At 42.0% G+C, this 24,855-nt stretch overlaps 2 long non-coding RNA genes across 8 annotated transcripts in view; both read right to left on the reverse strand.

Annotated features, from left to right (window-relative positions):
• Positions 1-1,429: 1,429 nt before the first annotated feature.
• LOC109240171 overlaps positions 1,430-24,855 on the reverse strand; it is a 30,193-nt gene continuing 6,767 nt past the window's right edge. For all 6 annotated transcript variants that reach the window (XR_002070019.1, XR_002070018.1, XR_002070016.1 and 3 more), the window contains 4 exons: positions 3,374-3,467; positions 3,157-3,273; positions 2,621-3,055; positions 1,430-1,691 (listed from right to left, as the gene is read on the reverse strand). This is a non-coding gene — a long non-coding RNA (uncharacterized LOC109240171). The remainder of the gene's footprint in view (positions 1,692-2,620; positions 3,056-3,156; positions 3,274-3,373; positions 3,468-24,855) is intronic.
• LOC109240172 lies at positions 6,792-13,759 on the reverse strand. 2 transcript variants are annotated; one of them, XR_002070020.1, is made up of 3 exons: positions 13,714-13,759; positions 7,987-8,054; positions 6,792-6,918 (listed from the first exon to the last, which is right to left on the reverse strand). It is a non-coding gene; the product is annotated as an uncharacterized LOC109240172 (long non-coding RNA). The 2 variants fall into 2 exon arrangements; XR_002070021.1 differs by having other exon boundaries at positions 13,690-13,729.

A 24,855-nucleotide genomic window follows, 5' to 3' on the forward strand; every position in this document is an offset into this window, starting at 1 on the left:
TGTTTTATATACTTCGGACTTAATTTTATCTTTTTACCAATTCCCCAACGGTTATCTCCTATTATACTCTTCACATTTCCTTTACGAGACGAACTCGATACCTCCTTCTACTTTGGTTCAAACTCATGATAGCCATCTCTTCCTAATTCGCTAACCATTCAAACATCAATTCATTTTTTCCTACTAAAAATTGAAGAGGGACCACAACAACGAAGGAAAAGTTGAATTAGTATTTCAGAAAACATAAAGAAAAATCAAATAGCATCATTACTAACACTTCACTTTTGTTAACATCATACGCTTAGTGTGTTTTACTTTACTTTGGCTTCCGAAATTTTCATTTTTGTTCTATTTGAAATACATTTAGGTGTTAATATCATATTTTACGGCCTGTTAATAATAGCAGTTACAAATTGTTCAAGATTAAACGCTACACAATCCGTATTGTCAATATTCCATTGTGTTTTTTTGAATGAACAGTTTGATTTGCACTCCACATAACCATCTTTGCAACCTATTTGTTTTTAGTATCTGACTTCACCAAACATTTCAAATTTTAATATATTCAATTTTTTCAATACTTTATAACAGGTTTAATGGAACTGCTATCTGCTATTGTTAAACAATTTAATGTGTCAACGAATGTTCAGCCGGAAATTACACTGCTGCTGCAGCTTCTACCAGTTTTAGCTAGGCAAGAGAGGATGCTTAAAATTAAACTGAAGAGATATGCAACAACAGTGCAATGTAACCAGAAGAATGATGAATTGGTTGATATAAAAAAATGCAGATATCATTTTGCCAGATTGAAGTGAAAGGTCGTATTAATTCAAAAGAAATACGCCAATCAGCCGCAAAAGAAAATACTCCTGCTACTACAATTTGTGAAACGATTCACAAAATTGATGAAGTTACGACACTGCATAAGGAGACATGTGTTCACACAACAAAATGGTATGTTGTTACTCATCAAGCTATCTCTCACTACTAGAAATTGAACCTATGGCAACCCTTCGAAAATCGTTACAATAAATAAGCTAACCGTTCCTATAGGGCTAATGGGACGGATTTGGACCCGTTCCGGAATTCAGTGTTACAATAGGTCTATTGGAACGGTTATTTACGACGGTTTACAAACCGTCTCCACAGATAGGGTACTGGAACGGTTTGAACTGCTACCACTATTCTGTCTACAGGAACGGTTTCCTTTTCATTTGGGACAGTTATAAACCGTCCTGGTAAAATAATGCAGCTGATTTTTTTAAGTCTATTGCAGCGGTTTTCATGATATATTGCAACGGTTTGTGTGATATATTGGAACAATTATCAGTACCCCTATTGCAACGGATATTATAACATATTGGAACGGTTATTAGGGGCTGCTCTTATTATTTGCTAGGTCTATTGGAACGGTTATATTCTCTATTGCAACAAATTGTAATTTCTGATATTTATGGAAGCAAAATGAGAAGTAGTTTCCTATTCTATGAAATTGTTTACACCATATCCAACTAGCATTATCCATGTACAAAAAAAAAAAATATGGATGCATTGTTTGGTCAAACAATTCAAAAGTCCAAATAGATGAGTTTGCATACAAAAAGTTCTAAACTAAAATATCCTTAAACATAATAATAGAAAGTCTAACAACGATCAACAACACTCACTGCTTTCATCCGCAATCACTGCACCTACAAAACACAATGAGAAATAATTAAATAAAATTTTTAGGATAATTATATTGAATCACAAAGTAATTGAATGACCAATTTGATAACTTGAAAATTTTCAAACTATTTAAATTCTTAAATTTTCGGCAGAGTTTCCTTTGTAAATATGACTATCCCAAAATTTTCAACCTGCTCAAAACATCATTTGTAAATACAACTCTGTGACAGAACACTTAATGTGCACATAACAATGAAGAACTCCCACTGTCAGTCATGGAAATTGGAAACAGAACTACTGCTCAATGGTAATTTGCTTAGTTCAAACATCCCTGCAGAAACTAATATGGATGTTTCTCACTTCTCAATTTTTGAAGCAATGCAGAAACCATAGAAAATTAGAACAAATACTATATGCCGAACCATATGCAGAAACATGTAGAGGTAAATCCTATTATCCTAGAAAACATATAAAACATAGAACTGTTATATTTACTTATGTAGAAACTATAGAAAACAGAAAGTATAAACACTTAAGTTGACGGAAGAGAGTATTCTAATATAAATGATTCAGGTGCTTTCGAGTTTTCAACAAATATGCTGCAAGTAAGCTTTCTTTACGAATGTAACTTGCTCATCTCGCTTTCACATCCCAAACTGAATATCTTGATTTACTTTTAAGGATCAAGCTTCAACATCTTTGTCTATAACTTCTAAAGTTTTTTTTCTTTGTCTTTTCCATAACTTCTAAAGTATTTCTAAATTATGAAAAGTGAAAAATATCAACAGAAAAAAGAATTATAGTTCTTGGCATCAACAAGTATAATTCTAAATCGAATAACCTAAAAAAAACAGAAAGATAGTTGTTTATTTCTTAGCAAAAGAACAACCCCGCTTTATTTCATGCAATATTAAATCAGTACTTTTTCATTTTAAATAAGCAATATTAATACCTGGAATGAGTTGGCCTTCTTTGTTGCTATTAGTAGATGGACGACGGATTGGTTGCAAAGTTGCTTGTTGTGCAGAAGAAGCTTCTCATAGAGAATTATCACCCAATGCCGCTAGAATAATGTTAGCATCAATATCAATTCCTGAACGCTGAAGTCGTGCAAGGACATCTGCAACAACTTCTTGACGGATAGTTCCTTTTGTTCCTCAATTTTTTCCTCCATTGTTTGTATCTTCTCCTCCATTTTTTGTAGATAATTTGTAGTATTTGAAGAGGATTCAAAACATCCTACTTTCCCTCTCAAAGAAGTTATTGTAACCCCTCGTCCATACAATCTCAGACGTCCCAGATGTTCAGGCCCCATGACAGATGCAAATGCATCTACGGACTCATTGCCATTTTCATTTTGTTGTGCTTCAATTTCCTCCATTTCAGCCTTCAAAGAATATTCAAACAAATAGAACAAGTAAATAAAAAGTAAACTAATAAAAATAAATAATTCATCTCGATATAACATCAGCTAAATATAATTCGCACAATTTTACTAGTTGTATTTTCATCCGAGCACTTGTATGATCGCCCATCTTTCCTTTTTCTTGTAGCTACAAAGAGTTCCTTTGCTGATAAAGTATCCGAAGTTTCCTTATCGTTTTCCTAGTCGCATGAAAGTGAATTAGCATTCCTGGTGATCCACCATGTACTAAACAAGAGCAAAAATTGAGAAATTTTTTGCCATAATTTGCTAGTTACACACCAACTTAGAGCGAACTAAAGCAAAACTTCTCTTTCCAGCAGTGTGAGGATTCTTTAACTTTTTTCGGTTCTCAATATTAATTTTGGGACATTCTCTGCAAGAAGAAAGAAACATCAAATAACAACTTACAAAATCACTAAGCAGATTCATGCAGTAGCCAAAAGAGGGCAGGAATTAGCTATTAGAAACAGTTTGCAACTGCCCCGAAGAGCCTTCTAGAGTTCAAAAGTTAGGCTTGTAGCCAGCAGATTTGCTAGTTAAACAGTTTGCAACTGCCCGGCAGATTCATGCAGTAACCAAAAGAGGGTAGGAATTAGCCGTTAGAAACAGTTTGCTCTCCACCTTTTGCAACTGCCCAGCGGATTCTATACAGACTGTTGGAATCAAGAGTTTATGAATAAATTGTGTAAAAATTGAAGACTTTAAGTCTGTAGCACTAGTTTAAGTATATGACCATCTGTAGCACTAGTTTCTTCCATTTCATTTTGAGTGTGATAAAATCAATAGTCAATGAGGGGAGCAGTGACATCAGAGAACGTAGCATCCGACCGAAACCACATATTTTGGATCTGGCTTTTAAAAGGAATTGCTTGGACTTTGGATTTAAGGACTTACTGGATAAAAGGAATCAATCTGCTTTTTCTGCATCATTAGGTTTCATACTGCACCATTTGGAAACTAGGGAGAGCCAGTTTCATTACATTCAAATGCATTAAATGGATTACTATGATGCTTTAATTTTATAAAGTTTCAACAAAAGAGATTGTCACGACCCCAGTTCACCCACCGTGAACATGTCGTGATGGCGCATAGTCTCTACAACTAGGTAAGCCTAACAATGCGGAAACCATAACTAACTTGCGGAATAATAGTCAAAACTGAACAATTTAAAGGAGAAACAGTATATAAAATGTCGCTCGGCATATACAACTCCACATCACAGCATCCTACATTACTATCTCAAAACCCGGAAACTCACGGGAAGACAAGCTAAGAGGAATATAGTAAAGTGCTCTAATCCCCAGAAATGTCTACATCAATAGTACGATAGAAGGGCTAACACTACAGATAGAGTAAAGAAGGAGACTCTTCGGTCTGCAGACGTGGCAGATGTACCTCGAAGTCTCTGAAATGCTCCCTGCCTCCAGGGTGATACGCCTGGGTAGAAGTACCTGGATCTGCACATGAAAAAGATGCGCAGAAAGGGCATGAGTACACCACAGCGGTACTTAGTAAGTGTCAAGCCTAACCTCGGTTGGGTAGTGACGAGGAAGGTCAGGGCCCTACTGAGGTGAAAAGATACAGGTTTAACAGCGTGAAATGACAGTGTAATTAAATAACACATGATATAAAGGACAACAACAACTATTACAAAGGCAACCAAAACACAATAAAAGAATATAACTCAACTCCGAGATAACAACCGTGGATCTCCTAGGATACCGTCCTGTAGTCCCCAAATATAAATATCATGTCAAGTGGATCTCCCGGGTGCAGTCCCGTAGTCTAACTCATGAAGTGCAGGAGGATCTCCCGGAATGCCGTTCCGTAGTCCCAAAGTAAATACACAGCAACAACAAAATTCAACCCAATCAATTTCATATCAAAGTGAAGCAGGTAATCCTAATCTAGCATGGTTCACGTAGTACAATTAAGGCAGTTAAGACAGATAAAGCAATTTAGTCAAGTAGACATGCTTCTCTAAGCTACAGCAGGTTTAATACCCAAACAGTGTAAGCAAGGAAATGAGGAACACAATTCAAGGCTATTTTTAAAGAAAAATCGGATTTCCAAAAATTAGCACAAGTGCGCGCTCGTCACCTCACGCACGAGGCATTTCAATTACCACAATATCAATCCTAAGGGGAAAAGTCCCCCACACAAGGTTAGACAAGTCACTTACCTCGAACCGGCTCCAAAATCAACTCGAAACCACACGTTTGCCACGAGTATCCAACTCCGAATGGCCCAAATCTATTCAATTCAAGTACACATCGTAAATAACATCTCAAGCAACTGATTCTACGATTTAATTCAAAGCTAAGACGCGAAATTAGGTAAATTGACCAAAATACCCCTCAAGCCAACGTCTCGGAATCGGGTGAAATTAACATTTTCAGAACCCTCGTACTCTCACGAGTCTAACCATATAAAAATCTCTCAAATCGGATGCCAAAAACCCACTCAAAACTCAATAATTCGGTCAATGAAGTTTTATCAATTTTTCATTCAAAATCCGAAATTAAAGGAGGAATTTACGCTTAGATTAGTGGGTTACAAGCAAAAAGGAGTTTAGAATTGTTACCCAATCAATGTCTCTGAAAAACCCTCGAAATTTCGCTCAAATCCGAGCTCTTAAGCTTGAGTTTTTGGTAAAAATGGCTAAACCCTCGTTTTGAAATGTTTATATCTGCCCAGGTACTTAATACATCGCGAACGCGTAGGAGGTCTCGCGTTCGCGAAGAAGAAAAATGAAGGCTGCTCGAATTGCACTACGCCAACGCGTGGAAAAGCACGCGAACGCGAAGGCTGGGACTGGCAAAGCTACGCGAACGCGAGCTAGTGCATGCGAACGCGATGAAGGAAATAGGCACAACCCTCAGTGCCAAATAACACTACGCGTACGCGAGGGCTTAGACGCGAACGCGAAGATAGAAAATGGTAAAGCTTCGCGAACGGGGCTTTCCGTTCCGAGGCCATCTTCACACTGTTCTAACTATGGTCAGTTTCCAACACTTAAGCTCTCATTTAGGGACTAAGTGTCCCAAAACTCTCCGAAACTCAAAACCGAACCTCCCGGGAAATCAAAATAGCAGAAATAAAGTTGGGGAAAGCAGTTAATAGGGGATCGGGACGTAAATTCCAAAAACGACCTGCCGGGTCGTTACATCCTGCCACACTTAAACATTCGTTCGTCCTCGAATGAGCACAAAGACATACCTGAGGTAGTGAAAAGATGAGGGTACTGGCTGCGCATATCCTACTCGGTCTCCCAGGTCGCCTCCTCAACCGACTGACCCCGCTACTGAACCTTCACGGGCGCAATGTTCTTTGACCTCAGCTTCCTGACCTGCCTGTCCAATATTGCCACTGGCTCCTCAACATAAGATAGATCCTTCTCCAACTGAACTGAGCTAAAATCCAACTCGTGCGACAGATCACCGTAATACCTCCGGAGCATCGAAACTGTCACGACCCAAACCCCGATTCGGTCGTGATGGCGCCTTCATGAAGACAAGGCCAACCAACCAAACTAAATTGCCTTTTTCAAAATTAGATAAACGTGAATAATCAATTTTAAAGGTGATTCAATAACATTACTTAGCGATAATACAACCCTAACACAGCCCAAACCGGGGTGTCACAAGTCACGAGCATCTATAAGAGTGTAATTACATCAACAAAGTCTAAAAATACACTGAACAGGAATAATGAACAACAGGGAGAGAAACCGTGCTGCGAACGCTGGCAGTCACCTCGCTAAACTCCTACAGCTCTGCCTTCACACAGCCAAGACCCGCTATCGGGTGAATAAATACCTGCATCTGCACACAAGGTGCAGGGAGTAAAGTGAGTACTCCAACTTAGTGAGTAATAACAATAAATAATGGTTGAAAGCATGAAAACACATAAATGCACAAGGCAATTCTATATCAGGCAGTAAATTACTTAAAACAGTAAAACCGTAAAGAATCAAATGAAATCTCCTTTTAAAAACAGTTAAATCAGGTAAAACAACAAGTAAATAGTGAGTAGTAATCTGCCCCTCGGGCCCAGTATCAATCGCTCAGAATAGTATCAGCCTCAGTATCAATCACTCAGCACAGTACCAGCCCCTCGGGCTCACTCTTAGTCACTCAGCATAGTATCAGCCCCTCGGGCTCACTCTCAGTCACTCAGCATAGTATCAGGCCCTCGGGCTCACTCTCAGATCATATGGGTACCCACGCTCACTGTGGGCGTGCAGACTCCGGGGGCCCCTTACGGCCCAAGCGCTATATCAACATAAGGCTTGAAAGCCTTCTCACATCACTCGTAAGGCCTGAAAGCCTCCTCACATCACTCACAAGGCCAGAAAGCTTCCTCACGTAACTCAAGCCACCTCGTGGCATATAAATGTATCTCAGGCCCTCGGCCTCATATCACTCAGCATATCCTCACATATGGCCCTCGGCCTCACTCAGTCCAGATATCATCACAAGCCTCTCAGGCATCAGTAAAATAGTAGTGCTCAGCCCAAACAACATTGGAAATATCATTTAAATCTCAAAATTCAATTAAAAGTGGCTGAGTTTGTAAAACAGTATTAATCAACAGGACTGAGTTCAAGTAATATATCAAAATAGTGAGGAAAAGGTGATAAAAGTCCACGAAGGATCCAAGTAGTCGGCATGAAGCCCAAAATATGGCAATAAGCCCGAGTCATGTTGATAACAAACACATTTTAGTCAAATACGCGGTAAAAATATGAATCGGGACGGACCAAGTCACAATCCCCAGTAGTAAACAACCCCGCGCTCGTCATTAAGCGCGTGTTTCACCTCAATATAACACTACGTTGTGCAAATCCGGGGTTTCAAACCCTCAGGACATCATTTACTATCATTACTCACCTCAAGCCGGCCAATTCTCTAGCTCGCTGTGCCCTTGACTCTCAAGTCAGCCTCCTCGCGTGTCGAATCTGGCCAAAACCACAACGAATACGTCACAATAGGCTAAGGGAACATAACCCAATCAAAAAGAATCGAAAAATAGCAAAAATCTCGAAATTAGCAAAACCCGAGCCCCGGGTCCACTTCACGAAACTCAGAAAATTTCACATCAACGGGTTCCTTGTCTCGCCACGAGTCTACACATATCAAGAACTCCCAAATCCGAATTCAAATGACCCATCAAAACCAAATTTGAACTATCAAAACTCAAGCCCTAGTTCTTCCCCCTTTTTGATAAATTTTCATGAATTTCTAGGTTGATTCTACAATTAAATCATGTTTTTAGATCATAGGACTCGCCTCCAATCAATCACAGTCGAAACCCTCTTCAATTCCCGTCCAAAAGCTCTCAAGGATGCTCAACAATGGTGAAAATTAACTTAGACTCGCGAAGGAAATGTTGTTAAAACCCCTCTGCCCAGCTGACATTTTACCCTATGCGAACGCGAGGGCTCTCTCGCGTTCGCGATGAACAAAACTTGCCTCTGACCAAATTACCCTTCGCGAATGTGGTGCCTTACCCGCGAACGCGAAGAACAATGCCAACGGGGCCCAGGCCCCTCCTACGCGACCGCGAACGGGTTGACGCGAATGCGAAGCTCAACCCCTTTGCCTTCCGCGAACGCGAGCCTCTGACGCGAACTTCCAAATCCTTCTTCGCGAACGCGAGGCCCTTTACGCGAACGCGAAGAGATAAATCTCTGCAACACCTGAAATGAAAAAAATCTGCAACTCCTCAAAGCCAAAAATGATCTGATTGACCATCCGAAACTCACCCGAGGCCCCCGGGACCTCAACCAAAAGCACCAACGCATCCTAAAACATCATTGAAACTTGTTCCAATCATCAAAACACCTCGAACAACACTAAAACCATCAGTTCTCATCGATTCAAGCCTAAGTTCTTCTAAAACTTCCGAAACACGGATTCGATCAAAAACCCAACCAAATCACCTCCGAATGACCTGAAATTTTACACACACATCCCAAATCACATAACGAAGCTACAGCAACTCTCAAAATTCCATTCCGACCCTCGAATCAAAATCTCACCTATCAACCGGAATTCGCCAAAATACTAACTTCGCCAATTCAAGCCTAATTCTACACCGGACCTCCAAAATCACTTCCGATCACGCTCCTAAGTCACAAATCATCCCCCGAAGCTAACCAAATCAAAAAAACACCGATTCGAGCTCATATACAAATAAGTCAACTCTTGGTCAAACCTTTCAAATTCAAAACTTTCAACTGAGACTCTTCTTTCCAATTCGTTCCGATTTTTCCTAAAAACCAAAACCAACATTCTACATCAGTCATAACACATCATACGGGGCAAGTCATGCCCGAGAACTGGCAATCAAAGTGCAAAAGCTCAAAACGACCGGTCGGGTCGTTACATCCTCCCCCAATTAAACACACGTTCGTCCTCGAACGTTCCCAGAGTTGTTGTAAAAGCCAAACACTCGCTGAATAACCTTACCATGTATATACCCGGGGGTGATCCCACGTCACCCTATCTCATATAGGTTCGATAACACGACGTAGCTGAAATTTTCACAATCCATCCTAATCCATAAAACCTAGAACCACACTTTCACTTCTGAAACCATCAATACGATCAGAACCTCACAACTATACTCTGAATAGTCCCAAACCAGCTGTAATAGCCCATGCCTGCAACCTCAGGTGCAATTATATGATATACCACATAACTCAAACACATGCAGCGATAACTTCCATTCACAACAGCTGCCTACAATAACCAAATACCGATAGAAAACCTCTTATTAGCCAAAGCCTCATTTCCAACACTTTCATATACTGCCAACGATAAATGAAACATGCAATAAACCATAACCATTTCTTAGATCAACCATTCATGAAGCCATTTCTCCTCTGGCAATTACCATAACAAATTTTCGAGCCGAACCTCGTCATTAACCTTCCAACATGCTGAAATCGAATCCGTTCGTATTCATTAATGATCCCCACGATCTCCTCTAATCCAACACACCACTCTGGTGACATGACATGTCAATAGAGGCCTAAGCCACAACTAGCATAATACGCGCACCAATATGCAACGGTCCGAACACACTCAAATCATGAAAATGGTTCAAATGAAAGAGTTGTACCACAAGCTCACCAGTACCACCACAACACAAGGTTGAGAACCCATCTCACATCATAGAATAGAACATACGAATCTAACCCGCAAGGTCATATCTCCACATAGCCTCGCTGCAATGCACGATCCTATCCAAACACTGCTCCACATGAGACACCTCAAGTCACTATGCCCGAAATTGACAACCACGCACAATTTGATGCCTGAAACCAAAGCAAATCATTACACCCTCGGTGAAACAAGTAGCCTATACCACGCAAGCCCGATAGGACATAACTGATACGCCATTCACTGAGCAACACCCAATTATTCTCCCCGCTCGACTTCCACTATGAACCCCAATAGAACCGCACCATATGTGCCCATAACCAACAAATCGTAGCGTCTAACAACACAGAAAAGCAACCCATAGATCTCCCCAGATCACTAACAAGCTCAATAACGGTCGAATCAACCTATCCCTCACAATACCATTCGGGGCCAACCAAGCCGACTCAAGCTAGAACACACATCCACATTAGCCTGCCAACGAACTCATTATCAAGGAAGCCTGAAGCTGCTCCTTCCACTACTACAACTCCTACCGGAGCCATACGATACGGTGCCCGGCACCAAATCAATACCGAAATCCACAACCTCGCCCAGCGACATGCCCGGCCACAAGAAACGCATCCGAAAAGTCCCTCAACACCGGAACTGAGTCGATGGTAGAAACCCCTACATTGACATCCATCACAAAGGCCCAATTAAGAAAAACAATCCTTCCCAGCCGTCCGCTGGGTCTTTGAAATATAAACCACTCTGCTAGAACATAATCCGACGCACCTCGCCACTCAACCAGTTGCGTTTCCAGCATAGCCCATAGCGCAATAGTCCAGAATAACCCAACACTGAGACAACCAGTTTGAACTCCAACATCACATCCAATATCTAACAAACCAGCAAAGAAAGATCCACTCGAGCCTCCAAATCCCGATAGCCGCTAAACGGTGCCGATACATACGGTCCATAACCATAACATAGCCTGCGTATGAGAACTCCCAGTCCCCAACTCCATATAGCACACGAATCATCCCGATCCCAATTTTCCGTCCGAAAGCATATGACACCTTAAATACCCCATCAAATCACTTCCAATTAGAAATATCATTCCTTTAACTATCTGAGGCTACCCGCTGCTTAAGAGTTTTATGGACTCCCCTTCCAGAACTGAACTGTTACTTATCTAGCCAAGAACTTCCATTGATCCCATCTAGAAGAAAAATCATTACACATCCCATGTCTCTCACATCCGTGGAAAATGCACCCTTCCAACTACGGTAGAAATCAACCAGAACTCTCCCAATTCCATTTGCACAAACTAAACTGCCACAACTGAATCCTTCTAACTAGACCAAGCTAAGCAAGCCATCGGAACCCCAAAGCATTGCTACGAAAATACTTGTACGAACTCATTACCCCGACAAAGAATTAATCATATCCTTACCATGCCGATCCGATCTACTATCAAGCTACTCCATCTATCCAAATTTCTTCTGATTCGTCTTCAACTTGATATTTCCCCTTGATGTAGTACCACAATTCCTCAACCCAGGCATACCACATGAGACCCAAGCATAAAACCACACTATCTGAAACCCATAAACCGCTGAATACTCTCTGAGATATTCCCAGAAACACCACATCCCAGAATACCTTACTCTGAAGAACTTCCTGCGAATCTAACTTTGTTTCCTTTACTTTCCTGATACTGATACATAGAATCCCATAATTAACATAGAAATACCACAAGTCTTGACATCTTCCAATGGAACTCAGTTTCTAACCACATATGCAACTTTAGAACACTCAATTGATTTACGCAGACTCTTGGACACATTAGAACCATTCTCACAAGTCGTTCACTCTTATTCAAACTGCAATTTACCTAACCCAACGAACAGAACCACCCGTGCCTTATTGGCACTCCGACACCACAGAATGAAATCCTCATCCCAATACAACCAAGCAACTTCCTACTCTACGCACCGAGCATTCTTTACCAACAACAACTCTAGACATTCCGTGATTCTCATACCCTATGAAGCATAATATAACCTTTGTCAAAATTTTCCTTTAATCTAGCCATAGATAATTCACTCGCACGCCCCAAACTGGAACCAACATAGCACCTAACTGTGCAATCAACTACTCACAGCAGACTCCCCCACTTGGATCGAAGCCATAGATCAAGATACACTCAATAACTCATAACACTTTTACTCTATTAATGCCACAATACCATAGTGAGATAAACTCAAATCATTTATAAGCTTGTGAAAACACATATCATCTAATATTGTAAATCTTCTGCAATTCTCGCATTCATCGCCGCGACAGTTAAGCCCACTCTCTTAAGCGACCCAAAATTTCAAATTTCAACACGTACTTTTCAATTACACATGAGATCTTCTAACATACACATAAGGATCACACCACTTCAGAACACTCCGCAGGAGATAACCCACCTGCTCCGCCTCAATATAACACTTCTGTATACCTTCCACCGTCATACACATTACACCGTCACTTAGTCTTCCTGAGTCTGAACTCATCCCGCAACATGAAATTCACTTCACCATCAACTGGGAAACATGAAAAGATCCTTCATACGCCCATCACTCGGGGCTATACCTCAAATCAAGATGGAATTCCAGCACCTAATAATTTCTCTATCCTTCATCAGGCCTTTCTCGTCACTCCCACGTCACATAGATACATCTCGCAGTACTAACATACTCATCACCTAGCCACGGCCGTCACTTCCACTAACGGGGACACTAGCGAACATAAAAGTTCAAAATACTTGCTCACTCAATCAGCACCTCGGTGCTCAAGCCATAGGCAAAGATCCGACCTCAAGTCCTCCAGACTGGCCCAACATCAACTCACAGAGATCACATCTCGCCCCCGATAGGGAATCATAAGCCATCAAGGCACATCTGATACTGAGCGCTCATGCGCGCATACGAATGCGTGGAAGGAATTTCAAGAGTTACTTTTCAAGCTGAATCAAGGACGCACGATAAAAATTCAAGAATGTGAAGTTTTCCTAAAGGTTTTGCAGCCTCTCGAGGATAAATATAGACGTCTCCGTACCGGTCCGCGAGACTCTACTAAACCTGCTCATGACTCGTGACACCTAGTAACCTAGGCTCTGATACCAACTTGTCACGACCCAAACCCCGCTCCAGTCGTGATGGCGCCTCTCGTGAAGACAAGGCCAGCCAACCAACCTAAATTGCCTTTTTCAAAATTAGATAAACGTGAATAATCAATTTTAAAGGTGATTCAATAACATTACTTAGCGGAAGTACAACCCAAACACAGCCCAAACCGGGGTGTCACAAGTCACGAGCATCTATAAGAGTGTAATTACATCTACAAAGTCTAAAAATACACTGAACAGGAATAATGAACAACAGGGAGAGAAACCGTGGTGCGAACGCTGGCAGTCACCTCGCTAAACTCCTACAGCTCTGCCTTCATACAGCCAATACCCGCTACCGGGTGAATAAATACCTGCATCTGCACACAAGGTGCAGGGAGTAAAGTGAGTACTCCAACTCAGTGAGTAATAACAATAAATAATGGCTGAAAGCATGAAAACACATAAATGCACAAGGCAATTCTATATCAGGCAGTAAATTACTTAAAACAGTAAAACCGTAAAGAATCAAATGAAATCTCCTTTTACAAATAGGTAAATCAGGTAAAACAATCCGCTCCCACTTCCACTCCGGAATCTCTATCTACTGAAGCAATCCACCCGGTATCTGGTGCTCATACTTCACATGCTGACAATTAAGGCACCGAGCTACGAACCCAACTATATCCTTCTTCATCCGCTTCCACCAGTAGTGCTGCCTTAAATCCTGATACATCTTCGCGGCACCCGGATGAATGGAATACCGCAAACTGTGGGCCTCCTCTAGAATCAACTCCTGAAGCCCATCGATATTGGGTACACAAACTCGACCCTGTATCCTCAATACTCTGTCATCACCAATGGTCACATCTCGAGGATCGCCATGTAACACCTTGTCCTTGAGGACAAGCAAATGAGGGTCATCATACTGCCGCTCCCTGATATGATCAAATAAGGAAGACCGAGAGACCACACAAGCTAGAACCCGGATGGGCTCCGAAAGATCCAATCTCACAAACTGGCTGGCTAGGGCCTGAACATCCATCGCCATAGGCCTCTCTGCTGCTGGTAAATAAGCCAAACTCCCCAAACTCTCTGCTCGGCGGCTCAAGGCATCGGCCACCACATTGGCCTTGCCCGGGTGATACAAGATAGTGATGTCATAATCCTTCAGCAACTCTAGCCATCTCCTCTGACGCAAATTAAGATCCTTCTGCTTGAACAGATGCTGCAAACTCCGGTGATCAGTATATATCTCACAAGGCACACCGTACAAGTAATGACGCCAAATCTTTAAGGCATGAACAATGGCAGCTAACTCAAGATCATGGACAGGATAATTCTTCTCATGTATCTTCAACTGTCTGGACGCGTAGGCAATCACCCTACCGTCCTACATCAATACCGCTCCAAGGCCAACTCTCGAGGCATCACAATAGACAGAATAAGACCCCGAAGCAGTAGGCAATATTAAAACTGGGGCTGTAGTCAGGGCTATCTTGAGCTTCTGAAAGCTCGCCTCACACTCCTCCGTCCACTGAAATAGAGCACCCTTATGGGTCAATCTAGTCATAGGGGCTGCAATCGATGAAAAACCCTCCACAAATCGACGGTAATAGCCTGCCAAGCCAAGGAAACTGCAAATCTCTATAGCCAAAGATGGTCTGGGCCAACTCTGCACTGCTTCTACCTTCTTCGGATCCACCCGAATGCCCTCACTCGATACCACGTGACCCAGAAATGGCACGAAATCCAACCAAAACTCACATTTTGAAAACTTTGCATATAATCTCTTTTCCCTCAGAGTCTGAAGCGCTGTCCTCAGGTGTTGCTCGTGATCTTCCCGACTCCGGGAATACACCAGAATATCATCAATAAAGACAATGACAAAAGAGTCAAGATATGGCCGGAATACACTGTGCATCAGATGCATGAAGGCTGCTGGGGCATTGGTCAGCCCAAAAGACATAACAAGGAACTCGTAATGACCATACCGAGTCCCGAAGGGAGTCTTCGGGATATCTGGCTCCCGAATCTTCAACTGATGGTAACCTGAGCGCAAATCAATCTTAGAAAACACTCGTGCGCCCTGAAGCTGGTCAAACAGATCATCAATACGAGGTAAAGGATAACGGTTCTTCACTGTAACCTTGTTGAACTGGCGATAATCAATACACATGCGCATAGAACCATCCTTCTTCTTCACAAATAACACAGGAGCACCCCAAGGCGATACACTGGGCCGTATAAAACCTTTATCAAGTAATTCCTGCAATTGCTCCTTCGACTCTTTCAACTCAGGAGGAGCCATACGGTACGGAGGGATAGAGATGGGCTGAGTGCCTGGCCAAAGATCAATGCCAAAATCCATGTCCCTATTAGGTGGCATGCCCGGAAGGTCAGCCGGAAACACATCGGGGAAATCATGTACTACTGGGACTGAATCAACAGAAGGAGTATCCATACTGACATCTCTTACATAAGCTAAGTACGCATCACAACCTTTCTCAACCATACGCTGAGCCTTAAGGAAAGAAATAACTCTACTGGGAGTTTGACATAAGGCACCCCTCCACTCAATACGCGGTACACCTAGCATGGCCAGCATCACGGTTTTGGCGTGACAATCAAGAATAGCATAATGGGGCGACAACCAGTCCATGCCCAAAATAATATCAAAATCAACCATGCTGAGTAATAATAAGTTAGCCCTGGTCCCAAAACCGCCAAGAATAACCAAACATGACCAGTAAACGCGGTCCACAACAAGAGAATCTCCCACAGAAGTAGAAACATAAACTGGGAAACTCAAAGAATCCCGAGGTACCCCCAAATACGGAGCAAAATAAGAAGACACATAAGAGTAAGTGGAGCCTGGATCGAATAGAACCGATGCCTCTCTGTGACAAACCAAGATAGTACCTGTGATGACAGAATCGGAGGCGGCAGCCTCAGTACGGCCTGGAAAAGCGTAATATCTGGACTGGCCTCCCCCTCGAGGGCGACATCTACCTCCCCGACCTCCACCTCTGGCTGGCTGTGCCGGTGGAGTGGCAGCTGGTGCTGGAACCATAGCCTGAGAGCTCTGTGAGGCCTGTTGTGGCTGAGGGGTCTGCGAAGGTGCACCCCTCCTGAGTCTGGGGCAATCTCTCACCATGTGGCGTGTGTCACCACACTCAAAACAAGCCCTGGGAGGACGTGGCGGATGTGACTGGCTCGGGCCAGGTCTGCTGGGTTGTCCGCTGGAAGCACCCCGTGCAGGAGGCGCACTAGAGACTGGAGGTGCATAATAAGGCTCCTGAGGCCTAGGTGGAGCTGGAATATCACTGGCTGCTGGAAGAGCTGAATGAACGGGGCGACCCATATGACCCCTACCATGATGACCTGCAGCTGGGGCACGGGCACCAGAAAAATGGCCAGACTCTCGAGACCTCTTGGCCTCCCTCTCCTCCCTATCCCTAGCATACACACCCTCAATCTTCCTAGCAATGCTCACCGCTTGCTGATAAGACACATCCGTCCCTAAATCACGAGCCATGCTAGATCTGATGTTGGGAATAAACCCCTCAATGAACCGGCGAACCTTCTCGCGGACCGTGGAAACCAAAGTTGGGGCATGTCTAGCCAAGTCAATGTAGCGGACAACATACTCCGAGACAGTCATAGTACCCTGGCGCAACCGCTCAAACTCCGTGCGCCAGGCGTCCTTAAGACTCTGGGGAACATACTCCCTCGTGAACATGTCTGAAAATCGAGCCCAAGTCAGGGAAGCTGCCTCGTCCGGACTGTCTAACTCATAAGCACGCCACCACTGATAGGCGGCTCCTCGAAGCTGAAAAGTAGTGAAGGAAACCCCGCTCGATCCTGATATGCCCATAGTGCGGAGAATACGGTAGCACTCCTCCAGAAATCCAAGGCATCCTCTGATGCTAACCCACTGAATACCGGAGGATCATATTTCTTGAACCTCTCAAGTCTCCGCTGCTCATCCTCTGAAGTCGCGGCCCTATCCTCGGGCTGAACTGGTACTGCAGGCGGTGCAGGTATAACCTCTAGGGCCTGTTCAACATGCACTTGCTGCTCAGGAGTGCGGGCGGCGGGAGTCTGTACTCCTCCCCGGCCTGGGATGTGGCTGCAGCAAGGGGAAGCAACCCTGCCTGAGCCAGAGTGGTGTACATACTCATAAACTGTGCCAAAGTCTCCTGGAGTGCTGGAGTAGTAGCGGCAGACGTATCGGGTGTTTGGACTCCGGCTGGTACTGCTGGTGGTGCCTCAATGGCAGCTCGCGCGGGTGCTCTAGCTGCACCACGAGCGCGTCCTCGGCCTCTACCCTGGCCCCGGCCTCTAACAGCTGCAGTAGGGGGCACGGGTGCCTGATCCTCTCGGGTAGTGCGTGTCCTCACCATCTGTGAGAGAATAGAAAGACAGAAGTTTAGTTGTGACATCAAAATCTTGCACGACAAGGAAATCAAATGAAGTGGAATTTTTCCTAACAGTTACATAGCCTCTCATAGATAAGTACAGACATCTCCGTACCGATCAGCGAGACTCTAATAAACTGGCCTGTGTTCCGTGACTCCTATGAACCTAGAGCTCTGATACCAACTTGTCACGACCCCAGTTCAGCCACCGTGAACATGTCGTGATGGCGCCTAGTCTATACAACTAGGTAAGCCTAACAATGCGGAAAACATAACTAATTTGCGGAATAATAGTCAAAACTGAAAAAATTAAAGGAGAAACAGTATATAAAATACTGCTCGGCATTTACAACTCCACATCATAACATCCTACATTACTATCCCAAAACCCGAAAACTCACGGGAACACAAGCTAAGAGGAATACAGTAAAGTGCTCTAATCCCCAGAAATGTCTACATCAATAGTACGATAGAAGGGCTAACACTACAGATAGAGTAAAGAAGGAGACTCTTCGGTCTGCGGACGCGGCAGATGTACCTCGAAGTCTCCGAAATGCTCCCTGCCTCAAGGGTGATACGCCTGGGTAGAAGTACCTAGATCTGCACATGAAAAACATGCGTAGAAAGGGCATGAGTACACCATATCGGTACTCAGTAAGTGCCAAGCCTAACCTCGGTTGGGTAGTGACGAGGAAGGTCAGGGCCCTACTGAGGTTAAATAAGATATAGGTTTAATAGTGTGAAATGACAGTGTATTTAAATAACACATATATAAAGGACAACAACAACTATTGCAAAGGTAAGCAAAACACAGTAATAGAACATAACTCAACTCCGAGATAACAACCGGGGATCTCCCAGGATACCGTCCTGTAGTCCCCAAATATAAGTATCATGTCCAGTGGATCTCCTGGGTGCAGTCCCGTAGTCCAACTCATAAAGTGCAGAGGGATCTCCCGGAATGTCGTTCCGTAGTCCCAAAGTAAATACACAGCAACAACAAAATTCAACCCAATCAATTTCATATCAAAGTGAAGCAGGTAATCCTAACCTAGCATGGTTCACGTAGTACAATTAAGGCAGTTAAGACAGATAAAGCAATTTAGTCAAGTAGACATGCTTCTCTAAGCTAGAGAATAGAAGTTCTACAAATATTCAAGGAACTAGGCTTAACTATATTTCTGAGGCAATTAGTGACGTTGTAAAAGAAACGTAGTGTAGGGAGAATCATTAAAATTCCCAAACATAGAGAGTTAGCCTCACATACCTTAACTTCCTGCTCTTGAGTGTAATACAACCTTCGCCAACCCTTTCAACTTTAATCTATATCAATACAAGTCAAAGGGATTCCATATTAGCATAAATTCTCATGTTTTAGTCACTTAAACATTTTCTCAAACACTTGGTGACATAAAGCTTCATGATCCTTATTAATGGTGTTTCTACACCCAACAAGCCATTCCCTTGATCCTAGATAAATTCTAAAGTCTCAAATGATTATAATAAACATTATTCTTCATCACCCATAAGGTAAACAACACTCTTAACCAATAATCAACACTCAACACCCCAACCCTATAATCTTTCATGCTTTTCTATCAAAACCATCAACTCATATCTCATGCACTAAGGTTTATAATCATCAAACCAATGCTGGAATCAATTAGAGGGTTACCTTTTTGACGTTCAATCTCCTTGAATTCGAGTTCTAGGGTTCCTTCTCTCAACAACGATGTCCCAATCGAATATCTAATGATATGGAGGGTTTGCCCATGTTAATAAGATGTTGGGAAATTGAAATTAACTTAGAATCACCATTAGAACTTACCTTGGATGGTGGAAGGACCCTTAAGGAGTTAGGTTTTTGAGAGTTCCCCTTTCTAGAGCAAGTTTTTATGTTTTGGGGCTGTGGGGGACGAAATATAGCTTTAAAACAACCCCCCACTAGCGGGTTCGCGCACCTGGAGGCTTGTTCGCGCTAAACGGCAGTAACACTGCCTCCCACTAGTGCGATCGCGCACCTGGAGGCTTGTTCGCGCTAGTGTTCGCGCTACCGGGCCCGCATACGCGTACTGTTCTGAAAATGCACATAACTTTTTGTACAGAGATCTATTCGGGCTTCATAATATATCGTTGGAAAGCTATTTCAATGGCCTACAACTTTCATGCTTTGCATTTTCCCCAATTCCTTGCATATTTCACTAAAACTTGATGGAAGATAGACCTTCTGCAAACTTAGTCGATTTTGTCAAATCTTATGCACCTCACTTTCCATCTTAATTTTGAAACAACTATTTTACCCATAATCATCCCGATGGGACTTCACATGTCCAAAATATAACCTTACTACCCCTTTAACTCATTCATACCTAAGTCGAATTTACGGGGTGTTACATTATCTCTCCCTTGGGATCATTCGTCCTCGAATGATTGTCTTGACTGTAACTTCTGCTAACTCCGGACCTTAAACGAGTCTGGTGCAAACATGAACTTTCATTAACACTTGTATACTAAACTGAATGAATACATAATTACTGAACTATTGTGATATTGAACTGAATGACTACTGTATTGACTGAATATTGGTCTGCCATGGATACGTGAATACTGAACTAACATGGATATATGAATATTGAACTGGCATGAATTTTTGAGTAATCTTAGTACTAAGCTGGCGTGAATGTCTAAGCATTGAACTAACATGAGTAGCTGAGTATTGAGCTGACATTAGTATCTGAGTACTGAACTGACATGAGTATCTGAGTGCTGAACTGACATGAGTATCTGAGTATTGAACTGACATGAGTATCTGAGTAGTGAACTGACATGAGTATCTGAGTACTGAACTGACATGAGTATCTGAGTACTGAACTGACATGAGTATCTGAGTACTGGAAACTTGAATGTTATAACATGATACGTGAAATACTGGTTGTACCACGGCTAATTCTGGTGGCAACTCCAACTCATAAGCTATTTGACCGATTTTTTTGTAGGATCATATACGACGTGATATATTTGGGAACCGAGCTTTTCCTTCTTCCCAAATCTCATAACGCCTTTCGTAGGCGAAACTTTCAGAAACACCCAATCACCAACTTGAACCAACCAATTGGCGATCTACACCTTCTCCCATACAGAGTTTCTCGCAGTGCTATCTTGATACTAGAATGGTAGGTGTTATTATTAGCAAGGTCAATGAGAGGTATGTGATCATCCCAATTACTCTTAACATCAAGGACATATCCTCAACTGTTTAAATAAAATGCTCTGCCTGGCCATAAAGTTTACGACGTTCTTTTTCATGTCGTACAACCAATAAATCTCTTGGTCATGATGCATATTTGGGAAACTGGATGGAAAGAATACCTAGAATTATGGGCTTCTAACATGATCTTCCCTCTTTAAGTCCATCTACTGGGACACACAATCTGTCCTAGTACCTCAAAGTCCCGTCATCTCCCCCTTATTCAAAAGCCATCGTCTTATACTTGTGAATCTCCTCTTTCAATTGCAACACGTAGGGATCATCAAATTGTTTCTCCTTCTCAACGGCTACTAAGGGGGAAGAAGTCCTGTTCTAGACAACAACTCCGTCATCTTTAGAGTCCGAAGTCGAACTCCTATCTTGGCTGGTGAACTTCTTTTACCAGAGTTCTCTTATCCACCTCAATCATGAGTTATACTTCCCACACTTTATCTTTTTAAGAATTTCCTGAAAGCACTTATAGAATTGTTTTGAGCTAAGTCTTTAACCAGTACTCCGAAGACTAGAGTCTCGTGCAATGGCACTACCCTCGTGATACATAACTGGGCATGATTTTATAGCTTTCTGTGATCACTTTATCATCAATAACTAAACTCGGTGATCATTCTACTCACTTTGTTTTTCTTACACATGCTAGACATAATCCTTGTGGTAATTATACAATTTTCCCTCATTACCGAACTGATTTTCTTTTCCATATCCCCTGCTACTATTCGAGTTTTCAGATCACTAACTGCACTACTGATGGTTTTCACATCACCCCCTTAGACCAAAGGTCTTATACATGTGGATCCTTCTCTTTTTGTTGGATCCAAATAACTCTCCTTATTTTCTGCAATTCTTTGCACTCTACGTCAATGACGACTCATCTTCCAACTTACTTCTGAGAGATCTTTCTTACTAGGAAAAACTAAATTATTCACATAACGGAAAGCTAATGTATTCACAACTATCATACACACTCTTAATAATTTAACTTTGCTCACACTGTCAAACTTGGGGAAACCCCATTTCGATAATTCCTAAAGGCTATTCTTCTGTAGTTGGCTCTCTTACTGCTGATTTTTTTTCCACTATCGCTGTACTTCGGGTTTAACTTACACTCTTTGGGTTCTAACACATACATTCGGTATTTCAAACTGCCATCCACACACTAGAGATAACCTGGCTAAGTGGATCAAATCTTACCTCTACTAGCTCTGCTAAAATTGCTAATTCACTGTATCTACTCAAAACTTACTTACTATCCTTTCACTAACCATCTGCTAGCATCATATTTTCTTCTCCTGCTTTGAATAACTAAAGTGAAGCATAAGGTTACTCCTAACTTCCCTCACCATCTGATCATATTCTTTTGTCGCACGCTATCATTCTTTTTGAACTATGCACATGAATCGCACTTAGGGAAAGTTCATTTGTCTTAACAAAATTGGAATTTCTAACCCCAAGCTTTCTATGCACTTCAAAATCACTTCAGACTATAAACCTCCAACCTAAACACATAGTCATATCAAGGGTAACTGTCATATCTTTTATCTCACAATAATAGCCACTTCGTATATAAATTCACTAACATGGTACTTTCTAGGTCTGATTTGAATAAATCTAAACAACATAAAATCACTCCCTAAAATTCAATGTTGCCTGCTCTTGGTTCTCATTTCGTACATCATATTATTCTTAGCTATATTTCCTGTAGGCTCTTTTCTGTCCAAAACTATACTGACTAATTTTAGGGTCTGACATCTGAACTATCATCATACAACTTGTGACTCCATTTCCAAAAATTAAAAGAAATTGTTCTTTGAGGTAAAACACATACGACTACCATTCACAAACTTATCCTTCAGAGTATACGATAAATCACTTACTGTACCATCCGGCGATTCTCGGGTTTAATCCTGACCTAAAATATGCGAAGGTTTCGCTATAGTCACTGTTACTTACCTTTTCTTTGAGAACCCCTATGCATCACTGTATACTCACAAGTTACCAGAAATTTTAATACACTGAAAATTGGAGATCTGGTAACTGAATAACTGATAACTGGCATCCTGAATAACCATAAACTTGCTAACTGAAAGATTGTATAACTGGTAATTGAGGTAAACTGATAACCATAAGACATCATAACTGCTTTTGTACTTTCTGATAAGGTTATGCTCTAATGTGTGCTAGTATCCATTGCATCCCACTTTTAACATCCTCTCAAGTCTCATATTTACCAAGCCGTACTCCATAATTATACCCCAATGGGCAATTATCCTCTCTAGGACCTTAGGTTTCTCATGCGCGTCGCTTGGGCATATAATACGTTTAGAATTCGATAGGAAAAGAAGATTACCTATTGCTCTAAGTTTCATGGCACGATCTAGAGTAGAAAGAAGTGAGACAATCCTGAATGTCTTGGTAGTTAACCATTTATATGAGTGGCCGGCACACACATATAAAGGAAACTCCACTGGACACGGCTTCATAGACTCCCTAGGACACTTGAACCTAGTGCTCTGATACCAAGCTTTATCACGCCCCGAACCTGGGCCTGGACGTAATACGACACTCGGTGCCTGACTACATGTGACCGAGCGAACCAACTGGCTGGCTGAATCAACATGTGGTATCATAACATACTGAATGCGGAAGATAATCTAACACATGCTGATATACTGAAAGTTTGGATGATATAAATCAAAGTGCGGAAATACTAATGCAATTCTGAAATATATTTGTAGCCAATATGGCTTAACATGAAAAGCCTGAGACTCTGTCTAACTGTTACTCTAGTCTATGAAGCCTCTAATGAAGTACTGAAAACACTGACTGTCTGTAAATACTGAAAGACTGTAAAGTAATGATAATGCCCCGAAAGAACTGGGGATCACCAAACAGCTGGTACGAGAATCCTAGCGCTCTGAATCTTCAACCTGTAAGTCATTACCTGCATCGTGAGATGCAGGCCCCGGGCAAAAGGGACGTCAGTACAGTTGAATTGTACTAGTATGTAAAGCAACTGAAAGAAAGAATTATAAATGCTGAAACTGAAACTAAGCTGATAACTGAAATGATGACTATTGAAACTGAAATTGAAGTGAGAACGGGTAACTGAACTGATAACTGAAAAGATAACTGATAACTGATAACTGATAACTGAACTGATAACTGAAAAGATAACTGATAACTGATAACTGAACTGATAACTGAAAAGATAACTGATAACTGATAACTGAATTGAATAAAGGAAGTAAGGATATGAATACTCCCTCTTCTGAATGATGAACAACCTGTTTATATGAATAAGCTACAGCCTCGGGCCCAATATATATGTGCACAAGCTACGGCCTCAGGCCCAAGTATACGTATACATAACTGCGACCTCAGGTCCAAAATGCAAAAAACATAAACTGCGGCATCAGGCCCAAAGATGCATAAAGCATAAACTGCGGCCTCAGGCCCAAAGATGCATAAAGCATAAACTGCGGCCTCAGGCCCAAAGATGCATAATGCATAAACTGCGGCCTCAGGCCCAAATACAGGTGTTCAACATTCAGGAACTGAGAATCAAATTGCAATCCATGATAATGAAATACTGAATCACACTGAGTTACATAATACTGAAATACTAGATCACACTGAGTTACATAATACTGGAATACTGGGTCACACTGAGTTACATAATACTGGAATACTGGCTGGGACTAGACCGAGACATGTATTCTTGAACTGATTATGAACACTAAAACTTCAACTGTTTATGGCATACTGAG

The sequence above is a fragment of the Nicotiana attenuata genome, unplaced genomic scaffold, assembly GCF_001879085.1.
Source record: "Nicotiana attenuata strain UT unplaced genomic scaffold, NIATTr2, whole genome shotgun sequence".
NCBI lineage: Eukaryota > Viridiplantae > Streptophyta > Magnoliopsida > Solanales > Solanaceae > Nicotiana > Nicotiana attenuata.